Genomic DNA, 22565 nt, shown 5'->3' on the forward strand with positions numbered 1-22565 from the left:
CTTCATATGCAGCTTCCTGTAGCAAGGAGGTACCCAAGGCAGAACTAAAACCCTGCACAGATATGCCTCTCTGTGGGAAATGTGGGGGGTTTGACACTTTGGAAGTTTGTAGAGTACACCTCAGCGAGGACGGAGAGCACAATCTATTGCTAGGCGGATCTCGGAAATTGAGATCTGTCGGCTGGATTAGAGCAGTGGCAATGGTTTTGACCACTCTTGCCAAGCAACTCTGTAGGCGTTCTTTAAGCCACTGTGGAGCACGAGATGACATGATAAGTCATGATGGTTTAAATAAACTTCCATTGCAGACCATGGCTTATTTTGGCTAAATAAGCTACCATAGTTGGGAAAAACTGCTTGCAGATGACATGATAAGCCATCATGGCTCATTCAGAAAAATAAACCACCATGCCTTACTGTGGTGTGCAAACCCAGTCAATATGTAGTTTGGCCCACACATCAATCCTCTCCTCAGCCTTGGCTTGTTCGACCAGTCTCTATGTAATTTATCTTGGCACTGATTACAAAACTATAATGAATGGTAATTGATTTCCTATTAAGTAGTGCTTTGGCCACTGATCTCTTATCTTTGTTGATGATTAGAACTCCTAGTGAAGCTTCATGACCTTTCTGGCCTGACATACCTGTCTTGCCTTTTAACATGCAATTTGCCAATTCCTGTCTATCTGGTTCCCTGGACCACAGCCTGACTTATGTTGCTGGGGGACAGGCTTTAAAGGTCTGCCCTCGTGAATGATATTCCAGGTCCTTCCTCTGAATTTTCACCTTTTATTGAAATAGAGTAAATTTCTAGTTCTTTTACTTGTGACTCTTCACAAAATAGAAGTTTATTAGTAAACAAGTATTTTAATTAATACAACAATTAGAAGACAATACACGTAGAGGGCCAAGGAATACATCAAAATACAATGGCATTCAAAGCTATTTGTATTGGTACAGCTTTACATGCAATGAATAAACAATCTATTCTTCTATATATGGAGATATAATGAAAAACGTCACACAAAAAGCAAAGGTAGCAGTGTTGGCCCAAAGAAAAAATCCAAAAGAAAATTTCCCCAATCCATAGCATTATAAATTCCTTTATTATGCCATCTCAATGGTCACAAAATACTGTTCACGCTTCTGGGTTCTTCATAAGGCAAACACCCACCCACCCAAAGCCATGGAATCTGCATTTGGTTATTCTGATGGAAAGCAGGAGAAGGCTGCAGACATTCAAATTTGGTTCTACTAGGCACAGAAGTTGTTTGGGTTTTACCTGGGACTTACCCGAGGATTGCAAGAAAGAAGAAACCAACAGATAGGCAGGTTCACAGCACCACTGGAAGTATATTTCCAAGTCAGCAGGACCCAAGTAACAGTGGCATCACATTATAGCTGTGTGCAAATGGTTTCTTGAAATTCTCTGTTCTAGTTGCCGGCAAGGAAACTGGGTTGACCATTTCACCGAATTCTCCAAGTTTCTTGGAGGTGGGGGGTCACCATAAGCAATAGTTGTAGCACAGTCTTCCCTTCCTTCATGTCTTCGTTTTTTGTGCTGCTACCATAAGTGGTGACAGCTGTAACTGTGTTGGTGGCCTGGCCGCTATTTTACATCCTCCACAGAACCCCACTTTTAGCATCCTTCCAGGGCAGTGTGTGTGTGTGCAGGGTGAGGAAGGTTGACCACCAGCTGGAGAAAATTCTGCAAAGTGGCCTTCTAGTTCTAGAAAGGGTGGAAGAGTAAGAAAAATCTTAGAACTTTAATCAGAAAAGTCTTCTGAGAAATTTTGGCTCATCTCTAGTTGCATTCTTCAGGGTTCAGCATCTTTCCCAAATGTAACATCTCCCAAATGTTAAATTTCTGAAGGGGTGATTGTAGATACAGCTTGCCTCTAATGCAGATGCTTATAATATTGCTCCTTCCCTGCAAGTCATGTAGTATGTGTGTGTAAGAAAGTGTTTTGTCCAGCCCCAGGGAAGAAATGGAGTTAGTGCTGTGCCAAAATCTGTCCTCCAATTCCCCAAAAGTTTTCTTCCCACACCAAAGAGGCTTTTTTAAAAAAAACTCTTTCTCAGGCTGGTTTAGAATTTCTTTTGGTAGTGTTTTTGAACTTGCCTTATCATTTCAAGATGTCAGAGGGTGCGGTGTGTGTGTGTGTTTTTCTCTCTGTTTCATCTCTCTTCCATTACTCTGCTGCCTCTCTGGCTGCCCCCACTTCCTGATCTGAAAAAGTCCTGTGAGGTGTTACCTCACAACATTTTCGCCTGGGTATTAACTGATATATGGAAAACCAGGAAGGCTGCAGGAGAGATAACTGCACAATGAGAGATAGGATACTCACACATGCTCCTTGACCACCTCATAAGTAAGGTGGGTGCAAGAACCCCTAATCCCACCCATGAGAGGTTCTCCGAAGGTTTCGTCTCCTTTGAACATTTTAAAGAAGCATTTTTCTCTCTCAGAGCAAGAATGGTTAAAACAAAGCTGGAAGGAATTTCTGGCACTACGTGATCACACCTTTTATCAGGCCACAGTGGAAATAGTTCAGGTGAGACTGGTCCGAACTGACTGTGAAAGCAACAGCAGCAGCTCCACTGAGGTGGAAGAGGAGCCAACAGGAGCCCTTGAGGAGGCATTTGGACCAGCAGGTTAAGGGTATCTGGCTCAACCCAAATGGAGCCTTTCTGGAGATGATTCTCAGGAGCCAGAGAACCCTTGTTCTAGCGGTACCACTGCCCTGTTGAAGAACATAACATTAAAAAGTCCTGAGAGAAGTGCATAAATGTGAGACAGAATGCTGTATGCACAACTACTTTTGCACAGACTCCATCAGAACGATATGACTTCTCTTTCTATAAGGGGTGTTTCTTTGGCTAACTATAGCTTCAATGTATACATTCAGAGTGCTGCTGCTCCTCTTTAACAATGCCTTTAATGATTCTGATTTGATTTTGGCCCCTTAATGCAGGGATGGGCAGAAAGTACCGTATTTCTTCGATTGTAAGATGCCATCGATTCTAAGGTGCACACTAATTTCAGTACCACCAACAGAAAAAAAAGCTTTGATTCTAAGAAAAAATAAATTTCTTAGAATATCTTTTATGAGTAGAATTTCTTAGAAATTTCTTAGAAATATCTTAGAAAGAGCTGGGTTTTGGTGCCACTGGGCTGGGAGGGGCTTAGGGGTAAGCAAAAACCCAGGCGCTTACCCTCCCAGCTCCTCTTTGCTCGCATGGCTCACGGCTGCTGCAGGAACTTCCTCTTTTGGAGGCCTGCCTGCACGAGGAGGAGAGAGACGACTGGAGCTGGAGCTGCTACGTGAGAGCAGCTTCAGTGGAGCAGCACTTGTTTAGCCTCTGGGCACAGGTTTTTCTGCGGGCGTGAGGAGGTCCAGGCGGGACGCGCGCTTCCCAGTGCGGCGGCTGGGGGGGGGGACACCCGGTGCTTGGGGTGTGTGTGAGCCTCCTGACTCTTGGAGCCGCGTGTCTTCCCGGCGCAGCTGACGAGGGCCAGAGCTGCACGGGGCGCGCTGTAGGCCTCAATCAGCCTGCAAAGCAATCTTAAAAAGCCCTGCTTGCTCAGCTTTCTAAAAGCAATAAAGCTAGAGAGAATGGATGTTTCAGACCCTTTTTTAATAGGATAGAGTCTTTTTGCATCTACCATATTGCTTCGATTCTAAGACGCCATCGATTCTAAGACGCACTCCATTTTTAGAGCTGTTTATTTAGGGAAAAAAGTGCGTCTTAGAATCGAAGAAATACAGTAGATCTCCAGACGCTTTGAACTTCATCTCCCAGCATTCCTTGCAGGAACTTCTGGGAACTGAAGTCCCAAACATCTGGAGATCTACCCCTGCCTTAATGAAATTGTGGTTACTGGTTTTTGTTTGTGCAGACTTTACATAAATTCAGAGTGGTTTGTGCGCGCCCCACCAATATGCTATGTACTTTTGTGCTCAGTGTTACTGGCTGATAAAGTATTTACAGAAGGAAAACAGTGAGCTAGGGCTGGCTTAAGGCACTTTGTTGCCTGAGACAGAGCAGCAAATGGCACCCTGCCCCCCAAGTCAAGGTACACAGTACCCAAAGCCTTCCAAGTTATGTTGGCACCTGAGGCAGAGAATCCCACAAGTGCCTCTTCTCTTGTCCGTCAGTAAAAATAAAACAATAAATTAAATAAATAACAGTTTGCAGCATTTTTGTGGCACCCAACATCAACTGTCTGAGGCAGCTGCCTCATTCTGCCTAATAGTATGCAATGAGCACAGAGCCATGGAAACTCCAGAGGTAGCCCTGTTAGTACTGACAGACACTGTACTAGTAGACTAGTATGGCTGTTTTCACACTGGCATATCTTGCATCCCCAACAGTATTTGCGTATCATGGATGAAATAAGCTTGCAGATGGGATTCTCTTAATTCAGGTGAGGGGCCATTCAACCAGACATTAAGTTCTTTGAAAAAACAAGACATAGCAACATGGGTCTCTTTGTGTGCAAGAAGTTAAAGCTTAAGCAACTAGGAGCTTCCATTTGCTGAGGCATCAGTGTGACAGATCACTGTATCTAGGCAACTTTCCAATTAACAGTGGGCTAACTATCTCCCCTTCCCACACCCCTGTTGTTACAATGATCCAAAATCAGATCCAAAATATGTGCACAACTGAGATATAGGGTAATGCATTTCTATTGCTAAATTCTCATCACAAAGTTTTCAGTTGTGTCCTTTTACAGAAATATAGTTTTGTGATAGTGAAGCCAAATTTAGTCTTAGTTTCAGTTCAAATGCGGCAAGCAGAGAAGCCTGGTTTTCTCACTACAAAATGCAACACTTCACCTGTGTAGAGTTGGCTAACACACATTTCTGCTGTGCTCAGCAAGGCCTAGCCCAGCTATGGGCAATTTGTGGCTCCAGATGTTTTGGCCTACAACTCTCATGGCCTAAATGGCCCCTTCCAACTCTGATTCTATTGTCCATCACCATTGGCAATGTTGGCTAGGGCTGATGGGAGCTGCAGGCCAAAACATCTGGAGAGCCACCAGTGGTTCACCTCCAGTCTAGTCTTTGAGCTTCAGTGAAGTTGCCTTTCCTTTCCCTCTGAGTAACCCCAATCATTGTCTCATGCATCTGGAATTAGGTGGCTGGATTTCCAAAGCAGAGTGTAGATTCTAGATTGGCTCCAATTCCAACATCTCTCATCCTGGAAGGGAAGTGCTGCTTCAAGCAGTACAAAATTCCTCCACAGAAGGCACTTCTGTGGAAAACATACCTTGTTTGTGCAATTAGCAGACAAATGAACATAAGAACAGTCCCACTGGAGCTGACTAAAGACCTATCATCCAGCATCCTTTTTCCTAACCAGGCATCTTTGGGAAGCCCACCAGTGGGTCATATTTAGAGACAAGAGTCCCTGCCTCTGATCCTAGAGGCAGCACATAGCAATGGTGGCTAAAAGTCCTTAAGGGCACAATCCTATGCATGTTTTATAGAGGGGAAGTCCTACAATTCTCAGCATTCCCAAGCCAGCCATGCTGGCTCATCCTTTAATAGCCTTATCCTTTTGTGTAGGGTTTTTGAAAGGCTTGAAGCAACCTTAAGGCTTGTTTGTGTTGAAGTATACATTGAAACATTTCATGAACTATAGCGACAGCAGGCATGTATTTTCTTCTCCTTAACCTCTCAGAATGTTCCCCAACCGCAAAGGCCAGTTTTCAATGACTGTAGTGGAGCATGAGAGTATTGTTATAAAGCCACCTTGAACTTACTGAGAGGCAAGATACAAGTTGTTGGAATAAATTCAGTCGGCCAATTTGCTTCTTCTCTTTTAGTACTCCTTTGTTATCCAATGGACCAACTGCCTTCTTAGCCAGTTTCTTGCTTTTGATGTATTTAAATAATTTTTAAAGGTAGTCTTAATGTGTAACAATACGCTCCTCAGAATCATTTTTGGCATCCTTTATTGTCTGTTTGTATTTCTTTTGTGCAAGTTTTCGGTCCTTTTTGTTCTCCTTGTTTTGGCAATACTTCCATTTTTTGAAGGAAGTCTTAGTTTCTCGAATAGCTTCCTTGATGCTGCTTGTTAGCCATGGTGATCTCATGGACTTAGTGATGTCCACTGGGACCTGGTATCCATTGGGACCTGGTGCGAGGGATGGCAGAGAAGAAAGGAGTTGCAGTTGGCAGAGCCAAGTCAGCAACCCATTGCACAGGAAAGGGAAATTAAGGGAAATGAGCTTTAACATGCCTGCAAAACAGACTTAACAATAGGAAAGGAAAGGAAAGGAAAGGAAAGGAAAGGAAAGGAAAGGAACCTCTCATGCAAGCACTGAGTCATTACTGACTCTTGGAGGGACGCCAGCTTTCACTGATGTTTTCTTGGCAGGCCTCATAGCAGGGTGGTTTGCCATTGCCTTCCCCGGCCATTATTACCTTTCCCCCAGCTAGCTGGGTACTCATTTTACCAACCTCGGGAGGATGGAAGGCTGAGTCGACCTGAGCTGGCTGCCTGAGAACCAGCTTCCGCTGGGATCGAACTCAGGCCGTGGGGAGAGTTTCAGCTGCAGAAACTGCTGCTTTACCGCTCTGCGCCACACGAGGCCATATAAACATTAGGAAAGGGGGGGGGAATAGGATGGGGCTGGAGACTATTGGGACAGAGAAACCCCTCCACCCAATATGGTTTATCCCATGCCCCCAGGAAACTAGCTTAAAACAGAAAAATAGGGGTGGGAATGAAAAAAATATCTTAAAGAAATAGGAAAAATAGCAAGGGGCTGGAAGCTTCAGGGGAACTGCCCCCCATTGTTTCTTAAATTCCTCCAGGTCTCCAGTTGTTTTTTTAAAATATATTTTAAAAATAAATAAAGAAAGAAAAATAAAAAAGCAATGAGCTGCTGGTGCCTCCCACTCTGACACATCAATTTCTACAAATATTCACACATAATTTAGACTCCAATGTACCTTCTGGTGGTGGTGGCTGCCCCCTTCCCTCCAGTCTCTTCCAAGGGCTGACAGGCACAGGAGGAATAAAAAATCACCACCGAGTACACTGATTAGCTGTGGGCATCCCAAAGGGAAAACCTGTTCACAAATACAGGAGTCTTGATTGGCTCTGGTGGAACCAAGCAGGACCATATTTGGAAATCTGGTAGTGTCTATGAAGACCCAATCTGCCTGTGACTAAGAATGCCTTAGTCAGCCCAAAAGGAGGAAAGGGGAAACGGAGCAGGCAGCCATGCCCCAAAGCACCAGCTTAGCCTATTCCCAGCCCTGCAAGTGGCATTAATGCAACTGGGAGAAGACTGCACAGTAAATGAATGACTTACTCTTAGTGGCAGGACACTACACTCTGCCCTTAAAGAGAAATTGCCACTGGTGGTACCGATCCTGACCTGCAGTATGCAGCCTGAGCTGCTATTTTTGTAATTTTGAGAAAACTCAAAGCATTTGGAAGAGATTTGATCTTCTTGATTTTCCCATTCAACCTCTTTTTTACCAGTCCCCTCATTTTTAAAAAGTGCTCTCTTTTGAAATCGAATTATGACTGTGTTGGACTTCCTTGGCCATTGTCCACTTACATATACGCTAATGCTTGCATTTCCTTTGTGCAAGTTTGTGTTCCTTTTTCTTCTCCTTGTTTGGGCAACTGAAATCACCCACCACCAGAACACTTTCTTATTTAGATGCCTCTCTGACATCCTCCTCCGTCTCATGATCACCCTGAGCATTTTTAGTCAGGGAGATGTTAGCATGTCCTCAGTACTAAATAAGTTTTGTGGCATGCTATACTCACCCACAGTAATTCTGTGGAGGAGTCTGGCCCTTTTGAGGTTTCTAGTTTGGACTCTTTGATGTACAGAGTGACAGCACCACCAATGTCCTCCCCTGCCCTTCCTGTAGAGCACGGGTGCAAAACCTTAGGGCCGTGGACCAAATTTGGCCCTCTAGGAGTCCAATACAGCTCTCCAGGATCTCTCAGATGCCCCCATCCCCTTTCCCTCAACTGCCAATCATTTGGTGATTTCCTGGCGTTTGCCTGTTTTCTCTGCCACTACTCCTATGGCTTTGTTACCAGCAATTTGAGCTATAAATTAAAATATGCTGGTATTTTGGCTTGCCGCTTTGCCACTGTCACTATCCCATCCACTACTAGAATGCAATCTCTGGGAGTTTCGTTGAACTTGAATTCAGACCTTGGGCTGAAAGAGATTAACATTCCTGCTTTACAGCAGCCTTCCCCAAGCTGGTGCGTTCCAGATGTTTTGGATTACAACTCCCAGAATTCCTCACCATGAGCCATGCTGGCTGGGGTTGATGGGAGATGAAGACCAAAACATCTGGAGGGCATCAGGTTGGGGAAGGCTGCAATAGAGTTTGTATGCCTATAGAATGTAAGCCTATGTGGCAGGGTCTATTTATTATTTTACTCTGTACAGCACCATGTACATTAATGGTGCTATATAAATAATAATAATAATAATAATAATAAGAAGAAGAAGAAGAAGAAGTATGCAGAGATGACCATATGCCACGGGTTCTCTCCATTCAACCAAGTGCTGATTATGCCCCCTATATCTACGTTCTCCTTTAAAGCCAAGAACTCCAACTGCCCCATCTTGGGTCAGAGGATTCTAGCAACAGCACAGAAACACCTATACATGGTGTTACTCTCCAAAGGTCTGTAGCATGAGCATTTCCTATATGGCCCTTAGGTCTCTTGTAGCCTATTTTCACCCTGACCCCATTTGGGCAAACAAAAACATTTACACCTTCATTCCCTAGAGATTATTCAACTCAAAGTGGAAGCTGCCCAACTCCCGTCAGCTTTTCTGTATGATTCAGTTTAAAAGCAACTCTGTCTGATTCCACTGTGATTCAAGTTGAGCCCTTCTGGCGGTTGGTGGCTGCTCCCTTTCCTCCAGTCTCTCACAAGGACTGACAGGCACAGGAAGAATAAAAAACCACCACCAAGTCGGATTCCACTGTGATTCAAGTTGAGCCCCTCGCTTTTCGAACAGGCCCGGCTTGTCCCAAAACTTTCCCCAGTGTCCAACATATCTAAATCCCTCCTCCTCATATCACCATTCATCCATGTATTAGGACCCCTCAGCTTCGCCTGCTTAGCTGGCCCAGACAGCATTTCTGAGAAAGCATTTCGGAGAAAGCTACCTTGGAAGTCCAGACTTCCAGTGTCTACCTAGCAACCTAAATTTGGCTTTGCGGACATCACGATTGTATTTCCCCTTGTCTTTGGTGCTGATGTGGACCACAACCGCTGACTCCACCCAGCAGTATATACCAAGCAATCTAGATGATGCATGATATCCATAAGCTGCACACTGGGGGTGGGGCAGACAATTCACCATGCAGACTACACACCCATGTGTGTAGTCTGCACACCCAGGGGTCCCAATCATTAGGAGGCCATCTGTGCCTCCTAATGATTGAATTGCCCAGAACCACCATCCCTACAACCTAATGAGGCACAGGTTTTTCTGTCCCTCAAAGAATGGGTCCCTTTTGAGGCATCATTTCCCTCTTTCTCAGACTGATGGCCTCCTTCTCGGAGACCCTTGTTCTCTGTGACAGCAGGGGACGTATAACGCCAGAAGCAGAATGCTGCTATCGCTTCCCTGAAGGCCTTGGTCACAAACCTGTCTGTCTCCTTCAGCTTGTCCAGGCCAGCAACCTTGGCTTCAACACAACAAACTGCTGAAGCCAAAAGCTGATTGCACTGAGCACACACCCATGACTTCTGTCCAGCAGGCAGATAGTCATGTATGTTACACTCTACAATACATTGTAGAAGCCGCACACCTCCACAGCCTTTCCACCCCTATAGCTGGTTATTATTATTATTGGGTTTCTTTATGCAAAACCAACAGAAGGCAAGGACGAGTACCCTGGGCTTCTCATCCTGTGGCTAAACTCACAGCAGTGCTTAACTCATGTGTCTAGTTAACTTCTTTTTACCTTGACACTTTGTCACACTTCTTCCCTGGGGCCTCTCCTCACACTCAGAGAGCGTTCTGTAGACATAGCAAAATATGGCTGAAAAATGGGAGTGGGGGGGGGGACTTGCTTAACAAAGCAACTAGGCACACTTACTTGGGAGTCTAGACTTACTTGTGAGTAAACATGCTTAAAATCACGTGGCACACCCGTAGCGCACAGAGCCTGATCCTACTCAGAAGTAAATGCCCGCCGCGTGTCCGACGAGGCTCGACGCCCGGCAAACGTGTGCGGAGGATCGCAGCCTTCCTTTGGAAGCCGCTCTCATTTCACAACTCCGGGCCAAAAACTCCACCCCACCACGCCACACCGCCGTGCCTCACACGCCCAACTCGGCTTCCTGTGTGCCTTGGCGACGTGAGAAGCGGCGGCAGCCCTTCCCCCGCCCGCTGCTGCTGCTGCTGCTGCTGGAACTGCCGGCTTCCTAGAGGCGGCAGCTGCTGCTGCTGCTGCCTGGCGAGACGGCCGATACATGCATGGCCGAGAAGCGGCCGGTGACGACTGCGCGCAACAACAGCCGACAGGCAGCGGGAGGCGGGAGGGTTTAAAGCCCATTAAAGGGGGAGGGGATGACTCCTAAGCTGGGAAGAGTCAGCTGAGTAACGAAGCAAGCGCTGGCTGCTGCTGGAGGCAGCGGCACATCGTTCTGGGCTAATACAAGGAATGTTGAGGAGGGACGCCGGCGAAGAACCCAACACACAATCGTGCAAGAACTAGACACCCCCCCCATCACACCACACCCCCCCCCGGCCTCCACGCCCCCCCCCCCGCCCCAACTCTGCGCTCTATCTGGCTTGCCTGGTTATTTCTAGGGGAGCTTTGCTTTCTTTCTTTTTTGGCGTTGGCGCCAGGAGTTTCCCCCTTGCCTGCCTTCGATTTCCAGAAAGTGTTCCCGAGGAGGAGGAGGGTCTTCTCTTCTTTTTCTCCTCCTTGCCTTTCCCGGTTCTCTCTCCCCCCCCCCCCGGTTTTGTTCGCCTCCTGCCCTAAACTCGGTCCAAGAGAGAGTCGAGAGTATAAGAGGCGGCGAGGAAAGGAGGCACGCTGTTTGCTCGAGTTCTCCGGCAACGAGAAGGAAAAGGGAAGGCCACGAGGGAGAAAAAGGGGGAGCCGCCGGGAGCAAAGCGCCAGACTTTGCAGGTAAGGGGAGCTGCGGGGTTGCAGTCATGGCGAGGGGAGGGGGGTGCTGGATCGTGCCTCGTTCTCCTCCTCGCTTTCTGCTCTGCTTGCGAGGCGAGCTTGCAATCGAGCGCAAGGCGTGTGCAAGAGCCGAGGTGCCACAGCGGCTCCCTGCAAGCGGAAAGGCGGAGAACTTTTTTTGCAGGACTTCTCTGTGCGCGCATAACGTGAGCCGGGAGGCGCTCGGCCGCCCCGCCTGCAGAGCTGTGCACGGCCCGATCCTGTGCGCGTTTGCTCTGAAGTAAGCCCCCTGGAGTTTAATGGGGCGCTTTTAAGTCCGCGTATAGGCACGGATTGCCGCCTTAGCCTTTCTCCTCCCATTTCGACGCGCACACTTGTCCCAAATAGACTGCAGGGTGGGTGAGGGGGTACCTAGGGGTCCATTGGGCCAACTTGGGAGTGCATAAAAAGCTCAAATCTTCCTGTGTGCTCGTTTTTCTTTTCTTTTCTTTAAAAAAAATGTTTTAAAGAAGGGTGAGGGGCGTGTAAAGTTCGCTTCTCTGGAGTCTCGGTGCCCTTTCTACATTGCATCATAAAACCGGGGTGGAGCTCCTCCTCCTCCTCCTCCTTTCCCCTACCCCCTTCTCTAAGTAACTAGATTTGAGGGGCTTGCCCGGCTCTGCCAATCAGTTGTGGTTGGGTGTGCGCGCTGTTCTTTCTTTTCTTTTCCCCTTTGGTGGGGGAGTCGTTCTGGCCAGAGATTGGATGTCCGTGTTGGGAGTGGAGTGGAGTGGAGGGGTGGGGGCGGCGGCGAGAGTGAGGACACTTCTAAAGACGCAAGAAGGAGACAAGCTGGGGAAGACTAGAACTAGAACTGCAGCAATCCGGTAATATATAGCCGCCTAGCTAGTTTTTAAAATACGTATCAGGGAAAAGACCTAGGATTAAAGGTTGTGTGAATGTGGGGTCTGAAAGCCACATTGTGTGGCCGGTGTTGCGATATTTGGCCCGCTAACGGTTTATTTCCCAAAGATTGCGAGTGTGGCGCTGAAAATGCTTTGCAGTGGGGTTTAACAAACTGTTGGGTCCCTTGCCCCCTATACCCGCTTGGTTAAGCAATGTACATGCCTCCTGAAGAGATGAGGAATAGCTTTATTCCTTGGGGGCCAGAGCAGCGGGGCGGCTGGGAAGGTTTTGTGGAAATGTTCCCCCAATTATTCCAGGAATTTTTATTTTTTGGGGGGGGAGGGGAGGGACACAAAGGAAAAAAAAGGAAAAAAATCCACCGAAGGGCTACAAAAAATGCTTGGGTCTGCAATGTGATTTTTGTTGTTGAAGGGGAAATCAACTGCCTTCAAAGTAACTTTTCTGGGAAAGTACTGAGAACGATTGCTGTGATGCAGGAACCATTGACCAAAGCAAATCCCAGTCATTTGGCAGCTGTTGCTTCCTTTTACGTCTGTCTGCCTTGGTGATGGTATTCATCAGTGCCGCTCCAGGCTTTTGAGGGCTCTTGCGCAAGGCACCCTCAGTGGTCCCCCTCCGTCCTTCTCACCACCATTGTCTCCAGCTGCTGCTGCTGCACCTCTGCCTCTTTCATGGTTGCTACCACTTGTTTGCTTGACAGGCAGAGAGCCAGTGAACAGTGGTATCTACTGCTCCTCGTTCACATCACCACTGTTGTCTTGCCCAGAGCAAGAGGCAAGTGAACAAGCAGGTTGCGATGGTGAAGAGGAAGAGCGACTCCAGGGGGCTCATGCCAGTGGGCCACTGCTGGGCCGTGGGCTCTTAGCCAGTGCCTAACCATGCCTACCCTTAACAACCCACCCTGGTATCCATGGGGTTGTACTTGGAGTATCATTTTGTGAATCTTTGCCACATGTTGCATGTTAGAAGAGAAAACCTTTTCCTCTTTGCATTGGCGTTGCCTTTAAAGATACAGCACATGTTTTTCCTCTTTCTGTTTCCACTGTGTGTTTCCCTTCTTGCGGGAACAAGAGAAGTGTTGTAAGAGCATCTGCAGTCGAGGAATCTGCTTGAGATGCTACTGGCAAAACAATAGAACATGATCTAGCCAAAATGAAGATGTTGATATTATAGATTGAGCCTATGCAGGTTTACTCAGAAGTACCTCTTGTTCTATTCAATAGGCCTTTCTTACTGATTTCTGTAGGGAGAGCTCATATTTTTAATTCCTTTCTCTCTCCCCTCCCCCTTCCAATTAGTAAGACTTAAAAAGTAATTTATTGTGGCTGTATTGTACCCATGGCTCTCTTCCTGATGTTATTTCACCGGTGTATTTGTTTGATTGGTGAGGCTGTAGAAAGTAAGTGGTCAGTGTTTAAAGACCGTAATGGGTTAAGATTGTGTGAGTGGCTTCCAAACTTTCTAGCTTCAAAGACATCTTTCTGTATCAGCTTGTCTGTAGAGCCCCTCGGTGTTGTGAAGTATTCTGGGAAGTATTCTAGGGCATACCTTTGTGTCACACCCAAGGCACCAGCTAGGGCTTGTAGGACCTTGCCATTTCTCTGTGTGACCTGATAGCGGGCCCTAGAATATAACTTGCCCTTCTCTGGAGTATTGCCTGGGGCAGTTAGTGGTGGTAGGCATGCAGGTATGCTTGGATGTTTGAGCTATTAAAATAAGTTTAAGGGTTATTATATTCACATGGGCTAACTAACTGCATTTTTAGAGAGCTTGAAAATGTACCAAGAAGGGCAGCAAGGCTAATCCTAGGATTAGGAGGAGTGAGTTGTGAGGACAGACTTTTTTCTTTTAAAAAAGAAAAAGCATGAAAGCAATCATTTTGTAAATGGAGTGCAAGGGAAGCAAAACTTAATGTGGTTGAAAAACAAAATGTAACTGTATTTCCTTCTCCTTGTTAATAAAAAAGAAGTGTGTGTTTGTGTGCTGTTGTTCAGTAAAGAAGGCTTGACCAGTGAGGTTTAGGAAGGAGACGTGAGTTCTTAAATTGATATTTCATCATATGACTCCTACTGCAACATTTGTAATCGGGACTGTGAACTCTTTAAAAATGAGCTAGTTCTAAATTTAATTGTTCTTCCATCTCAAAACAGTGCCAGAAATTTTCAGGTAGAATTGAATATGGTGTGAAAAGTAACTTAAACAATGGGGTAGGTATAGCTGGAAACATCTGCTAACACTGCATTAATAATATTTAACAGAGATTTCATGGAGTGTATACTTACCTGTTGTTAGAGTTACAGAGGTATTTCAATATTACCCCTTATTGCAGATGACTGATGCTTGCCCAACAATTCACTGTGTGGATAATGTGATTATATGGTTTAGTCACTAGATGGCACTGGAATATCTGGGTGGAGTCAGGAGTTTCCTGTTGCTTTTCTTGTCTGAGAGATAATAAAGTTCTTTTTTAGCTTCCTGACTGGTGTGTTCTCTAAGCCTTCTCTGACATGTATGCTAAGCCAGGATTTGCAGCTGAGCAAAGAAACCATGGCTTGTTTTGTCAATTCTCCACCCACCTGCTCTTCAGCCAGTTTCTGGATAGTATCTCAAACATGTTCTTGGTGGGCAAGGATTGGCACGCAGCTCCATAGCATAATCTGCTCACTTACAATTGGCAGGTTGCACAAATGAGACACAGAATTTTCCTCAGAGATCGTCAGCCATGTTCAGCACCTCAGAAGTCAAACAAGATTCTCTCTCTTCCCACTTCTTATATCGTTGGTTAGTTGTTTATCACCACCAAGGAAGAATGAGTTTTCTCTTCCAGACTGCTAACTGGACCTCCATGGGATTCTCCTGAAGTCTTTTAGCAGCCTGCATAGGGGATTTAGCAGAGGCAAAGAAGCTTGTGAATACTTATCCTGTTGACACTGAACTACCCCAGATGGGGAAGCAACCTACACCTCTTCCCCTCTCCCATTGGCAATCAGTAGCTGTAAGCCTACAGCAAGGCATTATAGTGGAGGTTTTGCCCAATTCCAGATGTAAGATACGTTTACCTTTCTCTCCCAGTTTGCCTGCGTGGAGTACCTCACTTGGAGATGTTCTAACCTTTTCCCACACATCTGGAGACGATGGCAGTTGGCAGAGAACTTGTAGCTAAGCAATCCCTGAAATCTGCCCCTTGCAAACTCTTCCCTTCTCTGCACAACCCACTCATGTGATAAACACACAACTTCGGTCGGTGAGATAGATATCATGTGGTCAGAATAAGATTTTCTCTGCCAGAGCTGAGGAGAAAGATTCAACGCCTAAAGAAAGGTCAGTAATCCTTTGTTGCCTTTGAGAATTATTTATTTTGCCCTCTGTGGGTGTAGCAGTCAGGGTATCATGCCAAGAATTCAGTTGTGTTTCCAGAATGCAGTCCTGCATAGATGTTAGTAAAGCAGGCAGAGGCCTCTTTAAATTTTCGTCTCCTTGCAAAGCAGCAACAAACCTGGCTTGGAAAGGAAGGAGAGTTCAGGAAAAGTGTCACCAAGTGTTGCTTAACTCATGAAGCAGCTTAATTTTCTAGCTGCTCTTACTTGATAAGTAGCTGGGCAGGATGCTGAAACAAAGAATAAGCTGGGCTTCCAGCTATTTATTTATTTCTTACATTTATATCCCACCTTTTTTCCTCCAACACTCCAACCACTACACCACATTGGCTGTCTGACTCATTACATGCAATTTTGGTTAAGCTGGGATATGAAGCCAACAACAAAGTCTGTTTTCAAATTGGGGTTTGTGGCTGAAAAACTGGGGTTTGTGGCTGAAAAACAGCATTGCATGTTGCCTGGGGCATTTTTGGACACCCAGACAAACCACAATTAGGTTACACAAATCTTGGCTTAGCATTGTGTGTGAATGCGACCATGGTTTCAGAAGTCAAGTTTTAAGCCTACAGATGTCTAAGACAACATAAATATCACCATTCTCTGCACCAGAAGCCCTTAGCAGCTTTAATAAAGCTGCAGCACGGCCTGCACGGAAATAAATATTTGCTTGCTTTCACCTAGCCACAAACCTCCACAGGGAGGAACGAATAATGCAAATAAGTTCATTCCTTTATGCTATTGAGAAAAGCTGGAGGTGTTTACAAATCCTATACTTCTGCTGAAGAGGGCCGCGAGAATAAGTATGAGAATGTTCTGGCCAAGTTGATACCCATTTCGTTCTCAATGGCCTTAGCTAGATGAGGGGTTATCCCGGGCTGATGCCCAGAATCACTCCTGTGCGTCTAGATGACACACAGGGGATCCCGGGCTCAGGCAGGGATGAACCCTCCCTTGCCCCAGGATAATGGGCACTACTTGTAGCCTGATATTTCCCGCAGTCTTGGGCTGAGCCCGAGACTGCGAGGGTGTGGCCCGTTCCGCGGCTTCTCCCAGCTTCAGCGATTACTCACGAGGAGCCGGGAGAAGCTGTGCATGGTCCGTAGTGCTCCCCAGGAGTGCTGCACCTATCGGGGGCAGGGTGGGGGGAGCGGGGAAATGTTTTTTAAAAAAAGAAACTTACCTATCTCGTTCGTGTGCTTCTGCACACCCGGCCCTTTAAAAAAAATTGTAAATGGTGGCGTCTGACATGAAGACTAGGGCGATACAAGATAGTTGTATCGCGTGCTCGCCCCTCCTCCCGCCCGGATTTCCAGGTAGGTCTAGCAAAGGCCAAGAGCAATGTGGCTTCTAAGAGGGTCTTCTTCCATCAAAGAGGTCAGAACCTTGGAGGAATAGAGTCATTTGTTAGGACCTTGTATGATCAGTCCCTAACAGAGTGCCTTCCCATCTCCCATCCTTTTCAGCAGCAATCTAAGCTGATAAAAACACAGATCAGTGAGCAAATACAACTTGGGAGTGTTTTGGAGGAAGATACCTCTACTCCACAAAATTGAGAAATGGCCGCCACAGCCATTTAGGAAAAGGGTGAATTCACTGCTTATGGTTCTGTAAAAGCAGCGCACAAGTAAGAGCAGAAAAAGCAGTCCAGCTATTTTAAAAGCACTGTGCAGCAAAAAGGTCTATGTTTTCAGACAGCATGCACACAATATGAAAAGGTACAAATCCGTAGGGAAGTTTGCTCAGCTAGAGGATCACAGTGCAGGAAGTGTTAAAGAAATAGGACATTTTACTATTGTGTATCATACCAAGATGTGTCTTACCCTGTGAAGTGACTGCAACAATGAATGGCAATTTTTTTCTTCAGAAAACAAGGCACTGACTCACATTGTAGTTACTCAAGTATTTGTGGGGCAACTGTTAATTTCAAACTGGATTCAGGAGCTGATATTACAGTAATTTCAGAGGAAACGTAGAAGGAATTCCAGAACCTCCCAGACAAACATAAGGCAGAGATCATCCTACCTGGTCTTGAAAGCTTTGCCACCAAACAAGCTATAAAGAGGAACACAGTGAACCTGTTCAGATGTAGCGGTGGCAAATTCCCACAAACTGCAAGGATGTGCACCACAGCTGAGCTACTTCCTGTTTCCAATAACCCTCAAATGCTGCATTCTAGGGTTGTTTCTGTGATGTCCAACAGGGCCACTTGGGATTGTTTGGGGGTTAAACAACCTCAAGTTAACCCCAAAACAAGCCATGAATTGCTTGTATAATGCATGGGCAACTTTGTGCTCATGTTTGGACATCATGGAAACACTTCTCAAATGTAGCACTCAAGGATTGTTAATGGAAACAAGAAATGGCTCATGCAAAGTGTGGATCTCCAGGATTTGTGGGTTATTTAAGTTAGGATTTGCTACCAGATGCCAGTATCATTGACCTGATGACAAACTATATCCACAATTGCTCTACAGAATCCCTATTCCCTTAATCCATGAGGTGGAAATGGAGTTGGAAAGGATGAAGGGATATGGCATAATTAAGGAAAGCTCTGTGCCTACTTTATTTATTTATTACATTTTTATACTGCCCAATAGCCGAAGCTCTCTGGGCGGTTCACAAAAATTAAAATTATACTTTATAGTGTGCATTAATGAACCTGCTTATCAGGAACAGTAGGAAGTTATGCATTTGTGTAGATCTTAAAAAGCTTCATTAAGCTGTAGTCACTAGAATCTACACAACTATAGGATCTTCTCCTGAATGTTGTGATTTATTTTCTTGATAATTAAAAAAAAATCCTTTTCCAGCCGGAAACTCCATAATAGCCACACTGTCAGTCTTGAACTACTGTACACTTGCCCTGTTGAACCAAACTTTCTCGAAGGCTTTTGCTAAGACTACCTCTGCTTCATGTACAAATAAATGCATTAGCCTTGCAGTTGTGTGTAGGCCAAATTAACAGGTTTCAGATCCCAAGAAACTTTGTGCATGCATGGTCTCTGGGGAATGCAAGCATTCCTATATTCCTCAGTCAGCACCTCGAAATGAGCACCAGCTTGGAATATAAAATTGTTTCATGGAATTAAATAGAAGGGGGAAATTGTTTTGTTTCTTGCTTGCCATTTTAAACTCTCCCATTAAACTTAGTTGAGCTATGTACCCACACCTGATTGGCAGAAATAGTGTGAAACCAGATCAGTAGTGTACTTCATAAGGTGGAGAAACAGGGCAAGGAGAATTGTCCTTTGCTTTGACTTGAAAAGTTCATAAGAACTTTACTTTAGTGTGCAGCCCTAAAGCCACTTTAGAGTGAGTGACTATTTATTATTATTATTATTATTATTATTATTATTATTATTATTATTATTATTATTATTATTTATTTATATAGCACCATCAATGTACATGGTGCTGTACAGAGTAAAACAGTAAATAGCAAGACTCTGCCGCATAGGCTTACAATCTAATAAAATCATAGTAAAACAATAAGGAGGGGAAGAGAATGCAAACAGGCACAGGGTAGGGTAAGCAGGCACAGGGTGAAAAACGGCTAGAAAGCATTAATTGCTCATTCTTCTGTTTACCTTTTTCTAACTGGTAATGGTGTGAAGCATACATGTGTTACAAGATAGTGGCCTGGTTCAGACAACACACTAAACCATGCGTCCTAACCACAAAATGGTTATTTTGTGGTTAAGCAGCATGGTTTAGCGTGTTGTCTGAACCAGGCCAGTGTGCTTTTTAAAAAAGAAAAAGGCCCATATTCTAGCTGAAAGTGGTGTTCCAAACACTCTGAACTTTTATTGACAATTTTGGTCAGGAGGCATATGTGTGCTGATGAGACAAACTCTGCTTCTCATTTTTATCCAATTTGGGTCAAGCTATGAGAGTGCTGAAAGTTTTAATGCATTGGATCAGGACCAAAAAACCAAAGCTTAATCCAGATAAGATGTTGGTGCAGCTGGTTGTGTAGTTCTTCTGTCCTGGGAGGTGGTGATCTTCCAGTTCAGGTCACCCCCTTTCAAAGAAACAATTCTCAGGCTGCAGGTATTACGAGATCTGGACTTATTTTGGGCAGCTCAGTGGGCTACCTTGGCATGAAGTGCCTTCCACTGGTTGGGGATGGTATGTCAGCTGTGGATCTTTCTGGCCAGAGTTGCTGATCCAGTTTGGATTACTATCATGCATTACTTGTGGAGCTGCCTTTGAAGATTATATGGATGCTTCAGTTAGTTCAAGATACGGCAGAATACTTAATGGGGACTGGCTGAATAGAGAATATCTCACCACTTCCCAAATAGCTGTGCAAGCTCCCAGTCCATTTTGGCCACAATTCAACGTGCTCTTGTTAATCTTCAAAGCCCAAACAGCTTGGGGCCTACACATCCCTAGGACTTTTCCTCCCTCCCCCCCCCCCACATATACCTATCCTGTTATCAAGATCTTCCTCAGAGGCCCTTTCCTGGGTCCCTCTGCTATTGGAGGTCAGGCTGCTAGTGACTGAACATAGGATCTCCTCATGCTGAGTCTGACATCTTTTCAGTGATCGGTGAGCCTTCTTTTATTCTCCTAGGCCTCTTAGAACTTTTTGATTTTAGTTTTGCCTTCTGCTGATACTTTGCTGTGTTTCTTTATTATATTTGCTTTGTTGATTTTATTGGTTTTTGTATATTTATATATTTCCTACACTTTTAGACTGGGCAATAACTGGAATTCTCTGGGTGGCATGCAGTTAATTAAAACATAAAATCTAAAACTGTAAACAATAATTAAAACATATTAAAACCAGTATCAAGACGTAAAAAACAATGCAGCTCATAAAACCAGCAGCAAAATACAACAGTGTGGAGATAAAACACACACAATAAAATCAGTTTTTAAAATGCCTAGGAGAATAAAAAGGTCTTTACCTGGTGCTGAAAATATTGTAACGTGTGAGGGCATTCCATAGACTGGATGCCTCCACTTGAAAGGCCTTCTGTCTTGTAGCTGCCTGCGTTATCTTATTTGGTGGAGGCACATGGAGGAGGACTTAGTGTCCAGGTAGGTAGATACGGGAGGGGATGCTCCTTCAGGTAACCTACCCCAAGCTGTCTATGTCTAATGGTTAAAACCTACAGGCCGGTGGCTAATATCCCTTTCCTGGGCAAGGTGCTTGAGCGGGTGGTTGCAGGACAACTCCAGGCACTCTTGAATGAAGCGGATTATCTAGATCCATTTCAATCGGGCTTCAGGCCTGGTTTTGGAACGGAAACTGCCTTGGTCGCCCTGTGGGATGACCTCTGTCGGGAGAGAGACAGGGGGAGTGCGACCCTGTTGGTTCTCCTGGACCTCTCAGCGGCCTTCGATACCATCGACCATGGTATCCTTCTGGATAGGTTGTCTGAGCTGGGAGTTGGAGGTACTGCGTTGCAGTGGTTCCGCTCCTACTTGGATGGCCGATTCCAGAAGGTGGTGCTGGGGGATTATTGCTCTGTGCCGTGGCACCTAAGCCATGGGGTTCCACAGGGCTCTATCTTATCCCCTATGCTGTTTAACATATACATGAAGCCGCTGGGGGAGGTTATCCGGAGATGTGGACTGAGGTGTCATCAATATGCGGATGATACCCAGCTCTACCTTTCCTTTTCATCAAACCCAGGTGAGGCAGTGGCTGTTCTGAACCAGTGCCTGGGCACGGTAATGGACTGGATGAGGGCTAATAAACTGAAACTCAATCCAGACAAGACGGAGGTACTGTTAGCGGGTGGTTCTTCTGTCCGGCGAGGTGATGTTTGCCCTGTCCTGGATGGGGTTGCACTCCCCCTAAAGGATCGGGTCCGTAGTTTGGGGGTGCTCTTCGATCCAGAACTGTCACTTGAGGCACAGGTGAACTCAGTGGCAAAGAGCACCTTTTATCAGCTCAGGCTGATATACCAGCTGCGCCCTTATCTGGACAGAGATAGCTTAGCTACAGTTATCCATGCTCTGATAACCTCTCGTTTGGATTACTGCAATGCGTTATACGTGGGGCTGCCTTTGAAAACGGTCCGGAAACTTCAACTGGTGCAAAACAGGGCAGCAAGGTTATTAACAGGGACTGGCCGGCGAGATCACATTACGCCAGTCCTTTTACAACTTCATTGGCTGCCAGTCCAGGTCCGGGCCCAATTCAAAGTGCTGGTATTAACATTTAAAGCCCTAAACGGTTTGGGGCCAGGTTATCTGAAGGAACGCCTCTTCCCATATGTACCTACCCGGACCTTAAGATCATCTACAGGGGGCCTTCTCCGTGAGCCCCTGCCAAAGGAAGTGAGGCAGGTGGCTACTAGGAGGAGGGCTTTCTCCGCTGTGGCACCCCGGTTGTGGAACGAGCTCCCCAGAGAGGTCCGCTTGGCGCCTACACTGTACTGCTTTCGTCGCCAGCTGAAGACCTTTTTATTCACTCAGTATTTTAACACTTAATTTTAACTTAAATTTAAATTTTACTGTTTTAACTCTGTATTTTAATCCTATATCAACTTTGCTGTGTGGTTTTATCCTGGTTGCGCTTTTTATACTGTATTTCGTAATTGTGTTTTAAACTGTTGGGTGCTTTACTGTGGTTTTAATTTTTGTGAACCGCCCAGAGAGCTTCGGCTATTGGGCGGTATAAAAATGTAATAAATAAATAAATAAATAAAACCAGCACGAATTGGGCAAAGAATTGGCATAATTAAATTGTATCAGCCACTCCCAGTTAACATTCTAGCCACCCTGTTTGGGACTTAAAAGACATTCCCTCATATGACACATTGTAGTAATTTAAACGGGTGTGTGTGTGTTACTAGAGCATGTATAACTGTCACAAGGCTATAGGGTTACAGTTGCGAAAAGGTGTTCTGAACCACTTAGCCCACTTGTGCCTCTAGTGAAAACAATGGATCCTGAGTATTGGTGAACTTTGAATCTGTTCCATTTTTGGATGCAGGTAGAGAAGTTGCACAGCATAAGTGTAAGTTTTAATATCCTTCTCTGACTTGTTACAACATATTGGTTTCCAACAAACCTAATATATGTGAAACATACAATGAATCTGGTGATAAGAACTCAACATTGTTAGCTATTGCTTTAAGGAAATAATAGCCTGAGATAAGATCTAAGTCAT

General features: G+C 45.4%; 1 protein-coding gene across 2 annotated transcripts in view; it reads left to right on the forward strand.

Moving 5' to 3' along the window:
* The first annotated feature begins 10831 nt into the window (after nt 1-10831).
* Nucleotides 10832-22565, forward strand: part of GRB10 (growth factor receptor bound protein 10) — a 132404-nt gene continuing 120670 nt past the window's right edge. The window contains exon 1 of one of the 2 annotated variants that reach the window (XM_063130371.1): nt 10832-11153. The gene's annotated coding sequence lies outside the window, so the exon portion shown is untranslated. Of the gene's footprint in view, nt 11154-11930; nt 12020-22565 lie in introns of those variants that run through there. The other variant, XM_063130381.1, reaches the window with a different exon arrangement.

Source organism: Elgaria multicarinata, chromosome 1 (genome assembly GCF_023053635.1).
Source record: "Elgaria multicarinata webbii isolate HBS135686 ecotype San Diego chromosome 1, rElgMul1.1.pri, whole genome shotgun sequence".
In the NCBI taxonomy this organism is placed as follows: domain Eukaryota; kingdom Metazoa; phylum Chordata; class Lepidosauria; order Squamata; family Anguidae; genus Elgaria; species Elgaria multicarinata.